The following is a 20444-nucleotide window of genomic DNA, read 5'->3' on the forward strand; positions in this document are numbered from 1 at the left end:
CCGCCTTGACTGACTGCTTCTCTCCAAGGAACCAAGCCGAGATGCTTGCAGGCTCAAATGCCTCCGAGTCTCTGCTTCAGCTTGCTGGTGTGTTTCTCTCTGACATTTTGATATACCTATCTAAGTGACTGACTGGACTAAAGGTAAAGTAACCTCTGAGGATACGCTGAGGGATATTTGTATGCTTGACAGACTGTTTTTGTGATATTTTGGGTTTGTTGCCTCTAGGATCTTGAGGAATACTAATCTGAAAGGTTAATCTGTTTGCCTGTCATTGCTAAGCTTTGTGATGTTAATTGAATAAACTGCTGAATGTTAAATGGTATTATGAGGGGTGAAATATTTATCTTCAGTCATTCATTTTCCGTAACCCCTTATCCCCAGCTGACAATGGGCAAGAGGCGGGGTGCACCCTAGACAGCTTGCCAGACTATCACAGGGCTGCCACATAGAGACAGACAACCATTCACACCTACGGCCTATTTAGAGTTACCAATTAACCTAAGCTGCAGGATTGTGGAAGTACCTGGAGAAGACCCACGCGAAGACACAGGAAGAGCCATAGAGGGGCTCCCCCACCCTGGGTTTGAACCATGAACCCTCTTGCTGTGAGGCGACAATGCTAACCACTGCACCACCATACCATACCATACCGTGCCTCTGATCTTAATCTGTCTAATGTTTAATTAAATGTAGCCTACCTTGCGAGGGACTGTGTACAAAAAGCATTTATCTTAAAGGAACAGCGTTTAAGATTTAGGGGGATTTAGTGGCATCTAGTGGTGAAGACTGCAGACTGCAATCAGCTGAAACTTCTCCTGGATAGAAATTCTTCAGTTGTTCAGGTTTTTAGTGGGAGCTCAGTTACCTGTAAAGGTCTCTGCCTCTCCAAAACAAACGGACCTGGGGTCTCATTTATAAAACAATGCATAGGATCCATAGTAAAAATGTATGTACAAACAAAAGCCAAAAATAGTGTGCACCAAAAAATATTCAACAATTTCTATGATCAGGCTTCCACTTCACCATCTGCACTGCGAATTTCCTGTCTCCAAAATGTTCGTGAGCATGGGTTAAAGTTTCCCTCATCAGGTCTGTTTTTTATTTATCACAACTTTTGCCAGGGAAGTGGCGTATACCTCTTTCAGGCCTCGTTTTGTGTAAATGAGACCCCAGGTGATATTAAAACTGGTGAAAAAAAATACTGAATAAATTAGTTTCATGTGAATCAATGTTTCTGTGATGCTGTTCAGCATGTTGCAGATGGGCTGCTAGCCCAGCACCTGCTAATGTCTGCTCACCTGTTTTCTGATCCAGAAGTTTAGATTTTCATCTTGAGCTAAATTATCCGCAGAGGTATCTTCAGTTTCAAGTTACAAATCAGTGTTTCTCCTATGCTATTTGGCATGTGGGAGATGGACAGCTGCTCAGCACCTGCTAATGTGCGCTCATCTTTTTTCTCTGATAATTAAAGATCCAGACTTTCAGCAGGTGTTTACCACGAGCTGAATTATCTGCAGACATCTCTCCCTCTCCAATGCAAATAAACCTCATGATGTAAACTGGTAAAAACACTAAAGAAAGCAGTTTCAAAATAAATAAAAAATCAGTGTTTTTCTGACACTCTCATTACGGAGGGGCCACTAATTACTCTGGCCAATGCAAGACATGCGAATGACTCTATCTAGAGTCAGTGTTTGGTTTGTCTGTTCTGCTGCTGTGGAAACATGGCAGTGCAACATGGTGATCTCTGTGGACGAGGACCTGCCTGTTATATAGACATAAAAGGCTCATTCTAAGGTGGCAGAAACACAGCAGTTCTTATTTTCAGTTGATTGTACACTAAAGAAAATGTGCTTATTATATTATATTCCATTCCTGTCAACATTTCCCCCCAAATCCTACACACTGGACCTTTAAGCAATGAGGAAATATGTATCAGCTAAACAGTTAAAAAATATATTCAATACATAATATCATGAATAACACGGTTCCGGTCATATGTCACCCAAGATGCCCATATACTGGACCATAGGAGTAGCTACAGGGGGTATATATTACGTTTTAGCCATTTAGCAGAAGGAAGAAGAAGAAGAAGAAGAAGAAGAAGAAGAAGAAGAAGAAGAAGAAGAAGAGAGATCTGGAAGATTACAGTGAGACTGAGTGCACACAGTGTAACCAAGCTTAATCACATCCTCTCAGGGTATCTGAGGACTCTGTCCTGAACCAAGGTCACTATAAATGTGTTGTGAGCGAGTTTATCAATTCGGAACACATCTCTGCAGAGCTCTGATACAGTGATGTATAATAAAGTCAAAGGCATCTGAGTACCTGGAAATGATGCAGCTCACCTTTAAACTGCGTCGAGATAAGGGAGTTAGAGAGAAGGCTGTTTTGATGGAGGGAGGAAGAAGGAGAGCTTTGATGATACACTCAAGCAAAGCTTACTGATCTTATCAGTTGTTCTGAATAATTTCCTGAGCAGCTTCTTATTGCATTTCATACTACGCAGATGTCCGACTTACATGAACCATCCCTGCACTTGACTAGAGGAAGTGTCATAGGTGAAAATGCTGCAGTCTTGAAGAAAGTGGTTCAAAACGCCTGTGCCTTAAATTGAAGAATCAACTGTTATGTATTTCAAAAGACAGATGAGCCTATCTTCTAGAGGACAGGTATTTCCCCGAAAAAGTTTTAAGATAACTAGTACCCTTAATTTTACTTCAATTTCCTTTTATGGTGGCAAAAGTAACAAAATGGCTTTGAGTATAGGACGGATGTGTCATTTTGGCTTGAAGTTTTATTGTCTTCTAATTATCATTCTGCCTCTCTGTCCAGCTTTTGGCAGGAGACTGGAAAAAGAGAGCAGTAAATCACTTCCTAAAATCCTATATCCTTTCCTGGAGCTAGGCCAGGTCATTTAACGGGTGAGTCTATTAATGTTATTGATTTTCAGGGTAATTCTTTCATCAGGGTAAATAAGTTCTAGAATTGGGAAACAACAGAGGAGCCTCAGGGACCCGAATGGGGCACCTCTAATCCTGATGCATTCATACAGGCCTGTTTTCTCTGGACCCCGTCACCCCCATCGCCCCACTGGGGTCAAACCACCAGGGTTGTTAGTGAGTATCCTCTTTTATGAAGCTTCATCTCTAATGAGGCCCACTAAACTAAGTGCCCAGTCAACCAAGACTCCCTTATCCCCTCATTTGCTCTCTCTTGCCCCCTTTCTCTCTCTGTCAACACAAACTGGTAGCAATAGGCAGTATTACTGTAATTTCAACATCTCACCAATTCATTGTAACTTCAGAATAAAAATAGCAATTTGCCACATGAAAACACCAATAAAGTACTTATTTCGTCAAGTTCCACATAACCTAATGTGTTTTTAAGTTGCATTATTTGCCGGAAATTGCTTGCTTTGACTGGAACTGATAATAATCTTAAATCAAACAATGTGGCTAAAGTCAAATTCAGCATTGTTGGGAAATGTGACACACAGAACTGTGTACTCAACACTTTCAATTAAATAGCAATTTTGGTTTGGAGGTGTACTTCTAGGAAGCCTACCAGACCAAACCTAAATAGAGAGAGGAGTTAATCAGGACCAAGACTGGCTTAACAATGTTCCATCCCAAATGTCATTCTCCACTTAAAACTGTTCAGTGAAGCAGAAAGGCATTAAACGGATCTTGTAAAAAAAAAAAAAAAAAAAACAGCATGTGATGCAGTGTATAAATATGTTACTGGACAACAACAGGAGGCGAACAGGGCCATAAATGGTGACATTTTGAAGCCAAAAAAAATTATATATATATATATATATATAAAGAAGAAGCCCTGCCTCCTTGTTTACTGTTGCTACGCCTCTCAAGCTTTCCACTCTCACATGGAGCCACCAGGAGCCCAGAACACATCTTAGCCTTGCTTCCATTTTTTCACAGTGCCCATTCACGGTATTGCAGCAAAAAAAAAAAAGAAAATCCACTGCAACCCAAAAAGGCATTTTCCCCATAGGCTAACATTGTAAAAACACATCTGTAAAACTGTTGACCCCACACCTTGAACTGCAAACAAGGTCAATTATGACTTTTTCTATTGTGAATTTTTAATCCATGGAGGTTTAATATTTGTAAAACTTTCCTTCAGATGAGAAAAGCAATTTAAAAATCCACAACATCATCACAATATAAAGTCTGAAGGCCCAAAGAAGAAGAAGAAGTTCCTGGTACTATTTGGGGGGCAGGAACTACTACAGGAACATCCCCTCACTCGGCCCTCTCAACCATAGACATATATACGTAGACGCCGCATCGAGTGGGTTTGCCCGCTGCTGCGATACATCAACGTCACCGCCATATTGGATGTGGCAAGGCTGCGCTGTAAACTAATAGAAGTGAATGGACTTAATTTCATAAAGCGCCTTTCTACAAAGAAATTTACGTTAATGCCTTTCGTTTATTCATTCACACACACACTAATATACTTGGGAAACAGTTAGGCACCAAAAACAATGTATTTGATCTTCTCAGATGGCTAAGATAAGAACTTTATTGATCCCACAGGAGTAATTCACGTTACACAGCTATAGAGAACAAGGTAGTGCCGAAAAAAGTACACACATACACATACATATAGGCCTACATATATAAATATATACGTACTTTGACGTACGGCTCAGCGCTCGATGTGGCGTCTATGTATATATGTCTATGCTCTCAACCGCCGTGTCTCCACTGAGAGAGCGGAGTAGGAGGAAGGTTCCTGTAAAGTTACAGGGCTCTGGATGTGACATAATCGTTGCACGACCACTTTGACCGGGGCGACGTAGGGGCGTAGGGACGGGTCCATGTCATTGATCCGACAGCCCATTGGTCCAACATCCCATTAGTCCGATGGTCCACGGCGCTGAATGGCTCCCGGTGGGCGTATTGTTACCTTGATGGGTCAGCTGGGAAAGGCTTGAGGCGGAGCAGGCTCACAGCTTATGTGTTTGCCACTTTCTTTTTCATTTTAACCCACACCATGATCTTTTCCTAACACTAACCAAGTGGTTTTTGTGCCTAAACCTAACCAGACCTTAACCACAGGGCATCATGATGATTTTGGAACAACGGGACTTCAGAACAATGGGTTTAATATGGTTGGAGCAATGGGCTGTCGGACCAATGGGCAGTTCCCGTAGGGACGCCGTTAGCTGCATAGACATATATACTTAGACGCCGCATCGAGTGCCTGAGCGCGTCCTCGCCGGCCGCCATCTTGGATGGGTCTCGCTTCGCCTCCACAGTGCATTCACTTCTATTGAGGAAGGAGCTGTATGCATAAGTAAAATAGAATAACTCACTGAATTTTCAACTGATTTTCACGCGGTTTGGTTTGTTGCAAATGGCACACATGTAGTTATGATACAGGATGCTTTCATACATTAAAAATGCGGGATTTCATGCTTTAATACTTTCTGCAGATAGCAACAGCATGTTATTTAGGTCACAACACAGTTCTTCACCTCAACCCCAGAGTGCAATAGATAGATAGATAGATAGATAGATAGATATACACACACATATACACATATATATATAGGCTATACTGTATATACTGTATAAAAACAATATACACACGATATACACAATACAAAACATAGCATATTAATAAATTTATTAATATATTTTAATAAAGAAAAAGCTTGATTGTTGATTGAGTTTATTTCTCACACCCACTCTCTTTTATACCCACAGCCATCAACCTTAATAATTCTTTGTTAAATAGATGATCTTACAGACTTTGAAATTTTCTTTTCGGGGATTAATAAAGTTCTTCTTATTCTTATTACACTGACTGCTGTGATCCCTTAAAAGTAGTAAAAAACATTTTCAGTATTTACATAAACACTGAAATTAATTTTGGTATTGGTATTATAACTATGAAAATGGGACTGTGGTCAAGATAATTTGAAAAAAGATACAGAAGGATGAGCAGCAGGGGATATTTGCAGCACAGCTGGTGGAAAAGTGAATATGTGCACAAAGGTGTGCTATACATAATATGCTATACTGTGTTTTGTATTGTGTATATGGTGTTTATACAGTATGTTTATACAGTTTATACAGTATATAAATACTGTGTATATATATATATATATATATATATATATATATATATATATATGTATATTTCGCACTCTGGGGTTGAGGTGAAGAACTGTGTTGTGACCTAAATAACATGCTGTTGCTATCTGCAGAAAGTATAAAAGCATGAAATCCCGTATTTTTAATGTACGAAAGCATCCTGTATCATAACTACATGTGTGCCATTTGTAACAAACCAAACCGCGTGAAAATCAGTTGAAAATTCAGTGAGTTATTCTATTTTACTTATGCATACAGCTCCTTCCTCAATAGAAGTGAATGCACTGTGGAGGCGAAGCAAGACCCATCCAAGATGGCAGCCGGCGAGGATGTTGGCTCTGATAGGCAGCGGCAGTCAACGCGGCGTCAACTGGAGTAGTTTCATGTCGTATCCGACAACGGGAGGCTTTCAACAGATGACGTCCTGATGTTGTGAGCTGTCCCTGTCAGCTGCAGCCACTGATGCTTTCTAGACATTGTGATTTCCCAAAACTGAATAAATACCACACATAGCAACACAAAACTGCTTTGCTAGCTCAATCATGTTGTAACTAAGATATCCACTGGAAAAAATAATTTTTTCACAGACCGTTTAATGAGTTACTGAAGCTATGAACGAGCTAACCCTTGTCTACTGAGTTTTAAAAATGCTGGCTATTTTGCCGCTTTCTGTTGACGTCACATCCCATCTTGAGTATATCCAATCAGCATCAAGTAATCCCCAAGCCCCTGCCAGGAGTTTCTCAGGGCCGTTCTGAGTACCTACTCCGAGGCAGGGACTTGTTTAGCCCCTGTAAAAGTTCCGGAACTCTGTCCTTCGGGGTGGTTCCTACGGTGGAGACACGCACCAATGGCCCCGGCCCCGTAAAATTACCCCAAAGTTCCCGCGGTGGAAACGGGCCTTCTGAGCTGAGTGGGAACTTGCGGGCGACTGACCCAACGACTGTCGCTAGCATGTTTTTATGACCTGGATCAATCTAGCATAACCTAATGCTGACTCTATAGCCCTTTTTAGATAGGAATTGTGCAAATTTGCAGGAAAGCACAATCAGTCTTCTTTCAGCGTTGTTCAGCATTGGCAATATAAAAACAAAATCGGAGAGTGCGGCAAAATGACTAATGTTTTTGTTTACAGAATGCACCTTTTTCGGGGCAATGGGGGGCGTGAGCAAGTAACACAATGTGTAGCTCAACGTGTGACGTAAACAGTGACGTGGGAGGGGAAGCCCCGGCTAGTCAGTCCTTTGGCAATTCTCTCGTAAGTTGGCCCGTTCTTCACCGTCCCCACCGCACAACTGCTTTAAGTTAGAATTAAGCAAGAGATCAAATACAAGAACATGTTAGACAGAAGACAGATAATAATAACATATTGAGACAAGAACAATAAAAATACAAATAAAAGCAAATACAATGAAAATATAAAAACAGTAAACACAAAATAATAACAAGCAGGACTGAAACAGAATAAAAAGAGCAATAAAAAGTTAAATAAAAAGACAGCATCACATAAAAGCAATTTTATCAAATGGGTTTTGAGAGGTGTTTAAAGAGAGGTCATTCTGCAAACCTTATCTCCTCTGGCAAGCTGTTCCAACGGCGAGAGGCACACAGGGGCTCTGATGGCAAAAGCACAGTCACATTCAGATTTAAGCCTCGGCTTTGAACAGCCAGGAGGCTCATGTGGAGTCAACATTTCTGCTATGTAGTTTGGGACCAGACCCAGACAAGCTTTAGAGTGATTAGTAAAATCTTAAAATCAGTTCTAATGTTGAACCTTGCTGAACATCAAAGGTAATGTGAGTAGAAGAGGAGGAGGAGTGATTTGCTATGGTAACTGAGTGGGTTCTTTGTAAAAGGTAAGAATAAAACCAGCTAAGTGCAGTGTCCTTGATGCCTCCCAGGTTTTAAGAAGATTGATTAAAATGGCATGATCTACTGTGTTGAAGGCTGCACTTAGGTCTAGAGGAATAAAAATTGTATGTAGAAGACATGGGAATCAAGGAGGAGTATCAGTTGTGTAGGGTAAGGCAAGTTGGACCAATAGTACGAGGACGAGCAGAGTTACGTAACCTATGACCTCACAAAACATTGATTATATGTGCTCCTTGGGTTTGAAAGTGACACAAGATTATAAATCAGAATCAGAATGCTTCATTGTCATTTAACATTTTTGTACAACGAAATTCTCGTGCAACCCCTCAGTGGTGCGACAATGGAGGTGGTAAGCTAGTTAGCCAGGCATGCTAACATTTGCAGCTTAGGGCAAATAAACAAATACACACGCAGTCCTTACAGTTTGTCTTGTTGTCTTGTTATTGGTTGTGAAAATGCTAATGAGAACATACAGGCTAGACTAACACCTTTCAAACGCTTTAGCAACATGTGGAGAAACCCAAACTTGACAGGCCTGCAGTGCCTAGCTACAGTTGCTACAGCTGGAGGGCACGGTTGAGCAAACAATGACTTGCACTGAGGCTCCCTGGTATATTTGATATGTGAAATATACTTAAGGCATTTTTATTTGTTGAAATAAGAACTTTTTCTCACTTTTTCAGATGACACTGCTTGATGTGTTCTGTCAACATGGCGTTCTAAGGAGGGCTGACAACATGTGTGTCATTGAATCCTTCTTTTTGCCACTCCCTGTTGTTGTGCTGCCCCACACAGCATCATAAAACTCTAAAGCTGGGTGATTTATTTCGCCACTTACCGGCAATCATTGCCAGCAGGTGAAAAAAGACACAGATCTCCCTGTTTGCCTGAATAGGGGAAATCAGAAATACGACTGCGCTTGTAATCCAAGAGACTTATGGCAGTGCATGTGCACCTAGGCCGACATCAACATTAAAAGACGCTTGTGAAATACAGCATTAGGGCCAAGAGACAGCCAGGCTGCAAGTGAGAGTGAGAGCAGAGGAGGAAGTGATGAATGGGGAGAGAGGAGGTGGGGACAAGAAAGGACAGAGGTGTGGAGAGGTGAGAGAGGATAAATAAAAAGGCTATTATTACGTAAGGAAAAAAGGTAGCGTTGAGATGAAACAGAAACAGAGGGGGAAGCACAGATGTAAAAGGATGAAAGGATGAGGCCCACGCTGACTGAAGAAGCAGATGTTTGACTTATATAGATGAACAATGTAGTGGATGGTCACTGACACTGCAGAATGGGTGCATGTGGAAAATATGATTGATGTTACAGTCCTCTCTTGAATCCATGATGAGGTGAACTTCATTTGTATAGATTGTTCTTGAATTCAGAGTAACTCCAAATGTGGGATGAACAAATGTGAGTAAAAAGCCAGAATACTGTGTCCTGTGCTGCCTCTCAGAACAATTATTACCAAATACCTCGTAACTCTTCCACTTGTTTCTTTTACACACATTCTCAAACTTCCATCCCTCTGTTCCACTATAGGTGTTTCACCCCCATAAATTCAGGTTTTAGTAGCATTTCATATTAAGGCATTTTCCTCCAGCTCTTTCTAAAAGCTGACAGTAAGAGGAAGAAACAAATGTGAAGTGGGTACTGTACTGTTGATGGTATTTGTGGCTGAGGTCTTTAATCCTATTATGGACAAATTAATTTCCTGTGATGCTTGTTATGGATTTTCCAAGAGATTATACATTGTAATTAGTCCACATGGCAAATCATATTAGTGTAAAGCCACAACTCTTAGCATAGCATGAGACTTTGGCCTCAGTGACTTAAGAGGTCAAAAATTAACAGGAGGGAAGGACTGCTTTATAATTAGTCCTTGAGTTTTAATCCTTGGTATTTAGGAAAGTTTTGAGGAGTCTTAGTTTTAAGGGAAATTTAACATAGATATTCCTCACTAATGAAATTAATAAAAAACTTATACAGTGCATCTTCATACTTCTGTCAATGCATCACTCACAGTGTATAAAAAGCTATACTGCTGCAGCGACAGTCTTCACTGACCCTACCCAGCTGGCACTGGACATCAATGTGACATCAGAAAGACATATTCCTGATGCCCTGTGTCCACCAAAGTGTTTTTTAGCTAAAAACACCAGACGCTTCTCAGAAAATGCCCAGCTGGCAGTGTTTGAGAGTGCTCTGGAGGCACAACGTTTTGCCAACTGAGTCGCTTTGGTTGCCATGATATGGAGAAGTAAACAGAAGTAAAAATGTTGGTACAAGGTAGAGTACTTGCTCTGGATGAAGGGAAGGCTGAAGCACACGTACAGGTAAAAAGATGGACCCCCTGGTCTGTATGGGTTCATAAATATATTAATATATGTACCATGTTTGTACCATATATTAACATATTCCTCCTCCTTTGTTGTTGTTGTTCAGCACTTGTACATGTAAGACGTGATGGCTGGTCTTTGTGATATTTGTTCCGCCCCTATTCCACTGTGATTGGACAAGTGGGTTAAAAGCAACAGTGACAAGTGTAGCATTTTACCCAAAGCTGAACATTTTTTAACTCTAAACACTCGTAAATCAATGCCAACCGGCAGCACTTAGCACAGAATAGACACTCAGCGTCTTGTCATGCAGCTGGCATTTGTTGCATAGTCTAAATACACAAAGCTCCCACTGCAAAGAATTTAAAAAATATGCTGGCCTTAGGAAAAAACGCTTTGGTGGACACTGGCCCTTAACAGTGTTACCATTCTGGTTGGAATGAAAATTGGCTTGAGGAAATTTAAAATTTCTAATGCTTTTCGCAGATGATGTGGTTCCGTTGGCTCCATCACACCGTGACCTCAGGCATGCACTGGAGCGTTTTGCAGCCGAGTGTGAAGCAGCTGGGATGAGAGTCAGCACCTCCAAGTCTGAGGCCATGGTTCTTTGTTGGAAACCGGTGGATTGCCCTCTCCGGGTTGGGGGAGAGTTACTGAATCAAGCCAGGGAGTTCAAGTATCTTGGGGTCTTGTTCACGAGTGAGGGTAGAATACAGCGTGAGATGGATCGGTGGGTCAGTGCGGCTTCTGCAGTGATGCAGGTGCTGCGCTGGTCTGTTGTGGTGAAGAGGGAGCTGAGCCGGAAAGCAAAGCTTTCGATTTACTGGTCCATCTACGTCCCAACCCTCACCTATGGTAATGAACTCTGGGTAGTGACCGAAAGAATGAAATCGCAGATACAAGCGGTGGAAATGAGTTTCCTCTGTGGGGTGGCAGGGCTCAGCCTTAGAGATAGGATGAGGAGCTCGGACATCTGGAGGGAGCTCAGAGTAGAGCTGCTGCTCCTTCACGTTGAAAGGGGTCAGTTGAGGTGGTTCGGGCATCTGACTAGGATGCCTCCTGGGTGCCTCCCGCTGGAGGTGTCCCGGGCACGTCCCACTGGTAGGAGGCCCCGGGGCAGATCTGGAACACGCTGGAGGGATTCCATATCTCGTCTGGTCTGGAAACGCCTTGGGGTCCCCCAGGAGGTGGAAAGTGATGTCGGGGAGAGGGATGTCTGGGGTGCTTTGCTCGGTCTGCTGCCCCCGCGACCTGGACCCCGATAAGCAGATGAAAATGGATCGATGGATAATGTCATTGACATTATGACGTTTTCCAGAGGTTGAGTTTTGCAATGCATACCTCATGACTAAATGTCGTTGGCATAACACCTTTGGAAAACGTTGGATTTTAGTTACTCAACAACAATACTTAAAACCAACAAAATATCAAAGTCGTTTGTCAACAGTATTCTAATTAAAATTGACACTGGCATTAGATGTTGTCTTGACATTTAATTCTGGTCACCCAATGTCAAAACCCAAATTTAACCAAATATCAGCTGGGTATAGTACATTGGAGCAACCTATTCCAGGGCATCACATTAATTACTGAGTACAGTGACAACACATTACTCACTTTCTACCCCCATTACTGACTTATTTTGTCCCTCTGTAATTACTGAGGAGGCATTATTTTTGCAGCCACATCTGTCTGGCTGGCCCTCAAATCACTTAAACTCCTGCCAACATACAATATATGCCTCCAATTTCCACAGTCCTCCAGAGGCGATGTTGTATCTTGAGATAAAACAGGGATCATACAGACACAGGCGTAATCCTGCCATCTCCCTTCTGTGAAGAACAGATCGATGTGTCATAGAGCGGTCAGACTGAAGCTGCAGGATATGTGAGGTGTAAGAAACCAATGACGTATCATTAATATTTTCAGCAGATGTGTATGTGTGTGTTTGGGGTACAACCAGAGATAGCTGGAAAATGAAAACATCCACAGAGATATTATGTTTGCCACTGTATCGATTAGATCATTTTTGCAAGGTAATAAACTAAAGGCAGAGGTGAAAAGGTTGTTTTCTGTCAAGCTTTTGTCAACATGTGATGTCTAAATAAAAGCCTTAGCATGATCATTCTATCGAGGAGTTTGAGACACAGCTGCAAGATTCCTCTTTGCTAAACAATTGGACAATGATGAATTTTTCTGACCTAAAATGTGATGACAGTACTGAGGCAATTATTTATGTCTGTTAAATCTACCCAGTCAAAACAGGTTTAAGGCTGATGTGAGTCATCTGCTCAGTAATCAGTAGGAGAAAACTGATAGCTTCAGTCGAGCTGTAAAAACTCTATCAGCCAACTAAATCAGCAGCAGCAGCGTGAAATCATAAGAGGAATCTTTCTTGACATAAATGCACATAACTAACAAAGCAGCATCTTCTCTGTATTTGATTATTATGAGCAGGTCCACATCAATATGTATGAATGCCCTTTTGTTGGCATTTCCTAAACATAATTTTACAACTGCTAATTGAAAACTGCTCAGCTGGCTCTATCTGAAGAGATAGTTGCCAGCAGAAATGTTTTCATGATACATCTGCTACCACGTTGCAAACCAAACTTTGAAAAACAATAGTGTGGTGCAGGAATGAGTCCTAAAATCTGGAAATGAGTCAGAGCTTTAGCACTCCGCTTCCCTCATCGTGAATTCAATGAGTATTTAAGCTGTGGTTAACACAAGTTTAAGAGACTTTCACATTTTGGTCTACAAAATAAAATACATCCATTGACACCCCACTCATCAATTTTGAAGCTTTAGGCTATGTGTTTTTGAAAAGGTGGTTTCTAAAAGTGGCCTCAAAATGTCATCATGGCAAACAGCTTCTGGTGGTGATGCCATTTTGTTTATAGATCCTTTTACTGTCAGTAAACAGAGTATGATGTTTTTGTTTAGACAATGGAGGAAGATGATGTGATACTTAATTTTGGGAAATGGGAAAGTAAAGCAAAACTGTATTCTTCTAGTTTAGTTTTACCCTCAGTGAAGGCTATAAAAACAGACCATACATGCAGTAATTTGTAAATACTTTTATTTTTATTACCAACATAATAACATCAGATAAGAAATAGGAAATAGTTGTGGTAACACTTGAAATATATACAAGAAAGGTGGCTTCAGGGAAGCACTTAATTTAAAAACACAAGGAAATCAATATTTAAATGCAATATCTTACAGACTGTAGATGACCTGATGGGGCTTGTCTTTGTGGAGGTGTTGAGAACCTAGTGCCATTTGCTGAGGAGAGGCAGAAAATCCCCATCCCAAAGGAACTGGCACTCCAGTATGAGAGACCCTCAAAGGAGAAAGTGGTTGCCTTACACGGCTCTCATTTCAACAAAAAAGGGTTCTATGTTTCCCACTTGGTTGACTGGGCTGCTGGGGAGGCGGGACATAATCCCAAACACAGTTTCAGACAGAGGTGCTGCAGCAATGCAGCAATTTACTAAAACAATAGCGACTACACCATTTTTGAATAATGCCAAAAATGAGTTTATCTTGTGCGCCAAACATCAGGACGTCAGGACACGCAGGTGGAAACAAACCGAGGCCTGTTCCTCTGCATCGATAGTTGAGGATGCTGCTCTTGTTGGGTCCTTAACATGTGTCATATTAATGAACTTATTTTCTGAATTTCCACAAAATGCACAAACAGATCAATATTTTGCTCTGAGTCTGGATAAAAGAGAAGAAGTGAACTGAAGTGTGTGACATTTATTGAACCTACAACCAAAGCTGTTCAGTCTTCACTCAGAGCTTGTACCTGACATGTTAGAATTGTCTGAATATTGAAATATGCTTCGCTCGTTCATGTGGTATTTTCTTACGAAGGGAAGAGATGAGGGTGGTTTTTCATGCAGTAACTGTGCGTGTCCTGCGTCCAAAGTGCCACCGTCTCCTCTGTGCTGCATGATTTGCAACTCATAAATTAGGAGAGTGGAGTTAGCTGAATAAAAATAATGTTTGTGCCAAGAAGCACAGATTTCGGTGTGATTATTTTCTGGAGAGGCCCTTTTATTAATTGTGCATAATTTATTCAAAGTGCCCATGTTTTATTGTGCAAAATTGCACACGCAGGTCTGTGCGCTCTAACGTTTTGGCTACATCTCAGTGTTTAACACAGCTTATCTTTGAGGCAATGAAATCCTCTTAGAAACCCACAGTTCCCACAGTGTCAGATCATCTCTCCTCTCATGACACAACTGTGGCTGATTGTTCTGAACACTAATGTCTGACTTTTATTATATATTATGTTATAAGAAACAAGTTGTCATAGGCAAAACCAAGAATGTGAACATGGTTATTGTTATTATGTAGAACTGTGGGTAACATTTTCTTGGACAGTCTGCATAAAAAAGTTTAGAAAGTATTTGTAACATTTCAACAGCTTATTTGTTGAGATTCAACAATTAAGTCTGTTTTATGAAGTGGAGGATGTGACTTTATCTGAATAATCGTTTTCTCCCTCAGGTGGCTTCTCTCAGCCTTTGGGAACAGCGTCCGCTGTCGTTGTCAGGCCCCCGATCACCCAGTCCTGCTGTCGGGGTGGATGATCTGGTCAGATGTCAGGAGCCTGAGCCTCAGTGAGGTAACGTAGAGGGTGAGCGTTGATTCCCACCACTGCACCCTGGGGTGATGGGTCCTGCTCGTCCTTTTCCTCCAACTACCCTGCTCTCTATGCTTTGCTGCATCCTGCTGCTTACACTTATCCCAATGCTCCTTTCCCTCCTGATTCCCCTCCTGAGTTCCCTCCTGAGCTCCCTCCCACGCCCTCCTGCTTTCCCCCTGTGTTTCCTCCTGCTGCCCCTGTTGTGTTCCCCCCTGCTTTTCTCCCTGCTGATTAGCATCCTTCCGCTGATGTTTAGGCTGCTCCTCTGGCTGCTCCTCATACTGCAGCATAAGGAGCAGCTGTTGCTTACCCTAATGCTAACCCCTTGGAAGATGTTGAGCCTCTGATTGCAGGGTAGATTGCCATGAAGAGGACCAGGGATGACAGCAATGGGGAGGAGGCTGCTGCGATGAGGGGGGAGGTGGGCTGAAGAAAGCGAATCTGATTGACTCTATGATGAACGGGCTGCACATCCTGCTTGGAACATCAGCGCAATCACACATCTGCCCTGTATCACTTCCACATTGCAGCGGGATCAGTGATTCCCAGTGATTTGCAAAGCCAAGGCTGCCGCAAAGCCTCAGGTAGCCTTTGCGTCTGGCGGGGCTTTTAGGACCCCAGGTAGCGTCTTGCACTGGGACTTTAGTAAGTGTCTCCTCATTTTTTTGCACAGTGGATTGATTGGTGTTTCTTTCACCCTGAGGGCTGGCCTTTGCATCTGGCAAGGCTGGCAATGTCGCAGGTAGCCCTTGCGTCTGGCAGGGCTGTCCACACACACTGTGCATGTAGCCTTTGCGTCTGGTGGAGCTGAGGAAGATGAAGTTGCCTTTGCATCTGGCAGGGCGAAGAACTGTCACCTTGGTCTGTATTCAGATTAACACTATATTCCATGTCACAGGCCCATATCTCTCTTTCTCACACAGACACACACACACATAGTTACACTTCCTGAACATTTGCCTCCATAAACTAAAATGCCTTTACATGGCCAAAAAGGTATAGTAACTAATTGAAATTTATTATATTCATCATATTCAATAATTCAAAGAGTATTTTTCACACTAACATTTTTTTTTGTCTTAGTAAAGGCTTATCTCACTCCACCACCTGAGCTGCTGCTGTTCACCATGGACGAAAAAAGTAAGTATGAGCTCCTGACTTAGGAAGAAAGTGACGTAGAACAGGATATAATACAGAGAAATAAATAGTAATTAATGCTGATGTATGCGCCTGTTAATCCATATATTATTTAATACAATAATTCAAAGATAATTTGTCTAACTAACCATTGTTTATGTTCCCTCTCTTCCTCCATCATCTGAGCTGCTGCTGTTTACTGTGGACTAAAGATGATTGTGAGCTTTTCACTTATAAAGATAATGTATGTTATCGTGTAAACTAGCCACATATGCATCTGTTTATCCTGATATGATCACTCATTCAATAAATCAAAGATTATCTGTCTTACTTTGAGTCTGCAGGATGATGTGAACCACTCCAACGCCCACACAGGAAGCAAAGCAGGAAGACCCAGACTCAGTGTTCCTGCAGTGCACCCACAGTTATGTTGGTGACAGCAACGAAATACTTATATCCGACCCACAGGACAAGCTGGAGAAAAAAAAGCCGTCCACTGAGCGCACTCCGTCACACTAATGTCTGAACTTCACTGGTTTGGTGTTGCATTCAATAAAACACTCAGACATAATAAAGTGACACTATGGATTGTGACATTTATTTTAACTTCAGTGATGTTGAGTTTATGTGAAGCTTTTTAAATAGCGAATCAGCGGCAGGTGTCACAACATGTATAAAACAGCTTTGCCACCTAGATGGTCTTTAAATAGGCAGCTACACTGAGCCATCTGGTTCAGTGTGTCATTTTTAAAGCAATGCCACATGTACAAGAGTGCTGAGAAACCATTAAAGGTCAGGGAAGTAGGAAATTGAACACATTGGAGAGGTTGTAAATGCTGCAGAAAGGGGAGAGGACGTGCACTGAGGCCTTCAGCCACTGCAAAGGATCAAACACACATGTGCATACACACCTCCTTTATATCAACAGGCGAGCAGCAATGTCCAGGGCTGAAAAATGAAGCCTGTTTGTTTAAATGTTTAAATGCCCGACTTTACAGCAGAAATAAACATGTTTACAGCCTGGTACAGAAAATGGTTTTGGTGTCTATAGCTAATTTACCCGCTCACAACAACTGTACGAGGGGTGAATTTTTCCATAACCCACCCATTTACATTTTATTAAGACTTAAAGTTATGCCTAATTAAGGGTGTGGCTGCTTTAGGTGACAGTGTGAGTGCAGATAATGTCCTCTGTTTCTCAGTCAGAGTCACAACTCGTTTCACTACAACACATCTTGCCCAAATCACTTCTGGCTCCAAAAAACAAAATTGGTGATGGGCAAATTGTTTTGCTTTCTTGGAGAAAATTTGCTGGGAGAAATCAACTTTGCAGATGTTCTCTAAGGAAAGAAAAACAATCACATGTGTTAAACTCATAGGTCCACACAATGAGTTTTGATTAGAAACACTGAATGTATGTATACATAGTGTTTGTTTGCTCCCAAGAAAAATCCCCAGGGCACCTTTAACTTTGCACAAAGACTGGAAACAGGCGGGAAACAGCTGGCTAGGCTCTGTTCAGATATCATAAAATTCATCTACCACTCACTCATTAACATGTTTTATCTCATGGTTTCATCTGTATACAACTGTAGTCTTAAGCGTTAATGTGCCACACTGTTTCTTGGTCGGACACAGTGACTTCGTGAAATTGCCAGTGGTTGTGTGGCAATCTCTCAGTGATGACACAGTAAAAAAAGCAAATATGCATATTCCCCAAAATGTCAAATTATACCTTTAAGGCTGTTTGACATTTAAATGATGACTTATGTGTTAATGATGAAAACCCATGCACGCTGCCACACACTGCTTCCATTTCCAATTAAAGTGGAAACTGTTGATGTACAGGAAATAGAGTGAATCACTGATTCCTTCTTTACGCAAGACAATGTTCCCGGTTTATGCAATTTATTGAAATTGGCACAGGATGTAGACTGAACATGAAGGTGATCATGAAGTAAAATGTATTCTTTTTGCTGTTATGATAAACGATTTTACTCACACAGTGTTCTTCAGTAAATAATGGCACAGACTGGGCTGTTAGAAACTCTGTTCTCCCAGATACGCCTGAAGTGGCTGCCTGCAGGGCAAGGCCACAACAAAAGAGTGTACAGGCTCCCTGCAGGTTACTCTGAGGAGATGAATGGTGCTCCCCAGGAGTGAAGGGAAAGTCAATAGATGTGTATCTGTCAGACAAAGCTGGCTTACAGAAACAAGGACAGAACACAACGCTCATGTACAACATACTCAATACTACACATCAAGTACAACATGTGTAGTGGGACCTGTTATGCTCATATTCTGGGTCATACTTGTGTTTCCGGTTTAAACTAGAACATGTTTAAAAACATTTTATTTCCTCATACCATCGGTGCAGAAACACCTGTATTCACCCTCTGTCTGAGACACTGTATAGCGCCTGTCTCTTTAAGCCCCCTGTCAAAAAAGCTCAGATTGGTCAACATTGCCAGGTCTTCCACACCTCAGCCTCTGCATCTCTGCACTGTGTTTGCAGCTGGATAAATGATGCTAATGGAGAATAGCAACACTTTCTGTGATTAAAAAAAATCACCAATAAAAGCTTCTAAACACAACCAGAAATGTTCAAGCGGAAATATGATCTGAAATCAATGAAGTTCAATCAGGAAGACTTTCTCTGTGCTCATCCATTCACAACTCTCTCTATCCCACTCCCACCGATTCCTCCTCTTCTAGTTATCCAGTCAAACTTTGCCACAATCTCTATCAGCCAATCAGGATGCTACTACAAAATTCTAAATCTGCTCTCACCTCTGCCACTGTCAGCCATCATCTTCACACCCTCCTCCACCCTGTTCACCTCCAGCCATCGTGTCCAGGGTCCAGGACAAGGCTCTCAAAGACTCATTCCTCTACTCATCCAGACGATCAGCACTTTTCCATCTTCCTCTCATCTCGTCTTCACCACCACTACCACCACCAGCGTCCAGACCCCGAGAGGGATCCCTATTCAACTAGATTCATCACCCTCCCTTAAATCATACCATCTCTACGGGCTCTAATCGCCAAATACTTTCCACATTTTTCATTCTTATGTGCACATGTTAATAAATATTCTTTTTACTATAAAACGAGTCTCTCCTGATTGAAGTCAGCTTGAAGTCAAGTTGGTCATACATCATAGGACAGATAAACTGCTTTCTTCTGTTCCTTTCTGTTGTGTGTCTTAGATCATTTGTTAAAGAAGCCTCTTCTTATAATAATCTACAGCCAGAGATCTATTTACAGATTTGATGTAGAAACTTGTCCAGAAAATATTTAAGACCCTTTAATTGATATCCATTTCCAATGCCCTCTGCCTTTCACCTACATGCAGCTATTGACCAGAAACCATATTTAGGCAGTTTAATATTCATGCCAGCATTGTAGGTTATGAACTAACATCTTCACTGAATGCTTAAACTAGAGAGATCCATCAACACTTGGACAAGATCCCTGGAGAATACTCTAATCCCCCCCCCCCCCCCTCAATCAATCAACAGCTGTCAGACACTGAAACCTCTGTAGCTCATAAAATAATAATGTGCTCTGCTATTTTTAGATCTAAATGACATGGTGATTGCCCCGAATGTCCCCTTCTTGAGAAGTTAGGGAATTATGCAGGATGAAATTATCTGACAAAAGTAGGCTACAGTGGCTTTTTGGATGCATCTTTTTGTGACTGAATTGCAAAGGTGAATCAACAGACATCAGCTATAGTTTATCATATGAGCTCAGGCTTGCTTTTATCATTTCAGAGTTGGACAAGTTTTGCCCAAGGAAACAGTCCAGAAGAAAAGTGTTAACTGCAAACACTATCCAGAGTGGGGTGTCGGTGGCTTAGTGGTAGAGCAGGTGCCCCGTATACAAGGCTGTTGCCACAGCGGCCCGGGTTTGAGTCCAGCTTGTGGCCCTTTGCTGCATGTCCCTCCCTCTCTCTCTCCCCCTTCATGCTTCATTGTCCTGTCAATTAAAGGCAAAACATGCCCAAAAAAAATATCTTCCAAAAAAAACACTATCCAGAGTAACATGGGAGACTGATTTTGGAAAGAGAGGCTGCTGTTGAATCAGTAAATGTACTAAAAGATCACAATCAAACTTCAGTTCACATTCTTTGGTAGAGGGTGGAGGTAAAAATCTCAGATGTAATGTGTATTTCGAAACCTAGGGGCAAATAAGGCCAAACTATGTGCTTGGCTCAATATGAGAGGCACGGTAATTGAGAGAATATATATCTTTTCATAATTTGAAATTGAATCACATATTGTAGGTATCAATTATGTGCTAGT

The sequence above is a fragment of the Epinephelus fuscoguttatus genome, linkage group LG1, assembly GCF_011397635.1.
Source record: "Epinephelus fuscoguttatus linkage group LG1, E.fuscoguttatus.final_Chr_v1".
NCBI classification, from domain to species: Eukaryota; Metazoa; Chordata; class Actinopteri; order Perciformes; family Serranidae; genus Epinephelus; species Epinephelus fuscoguttatus.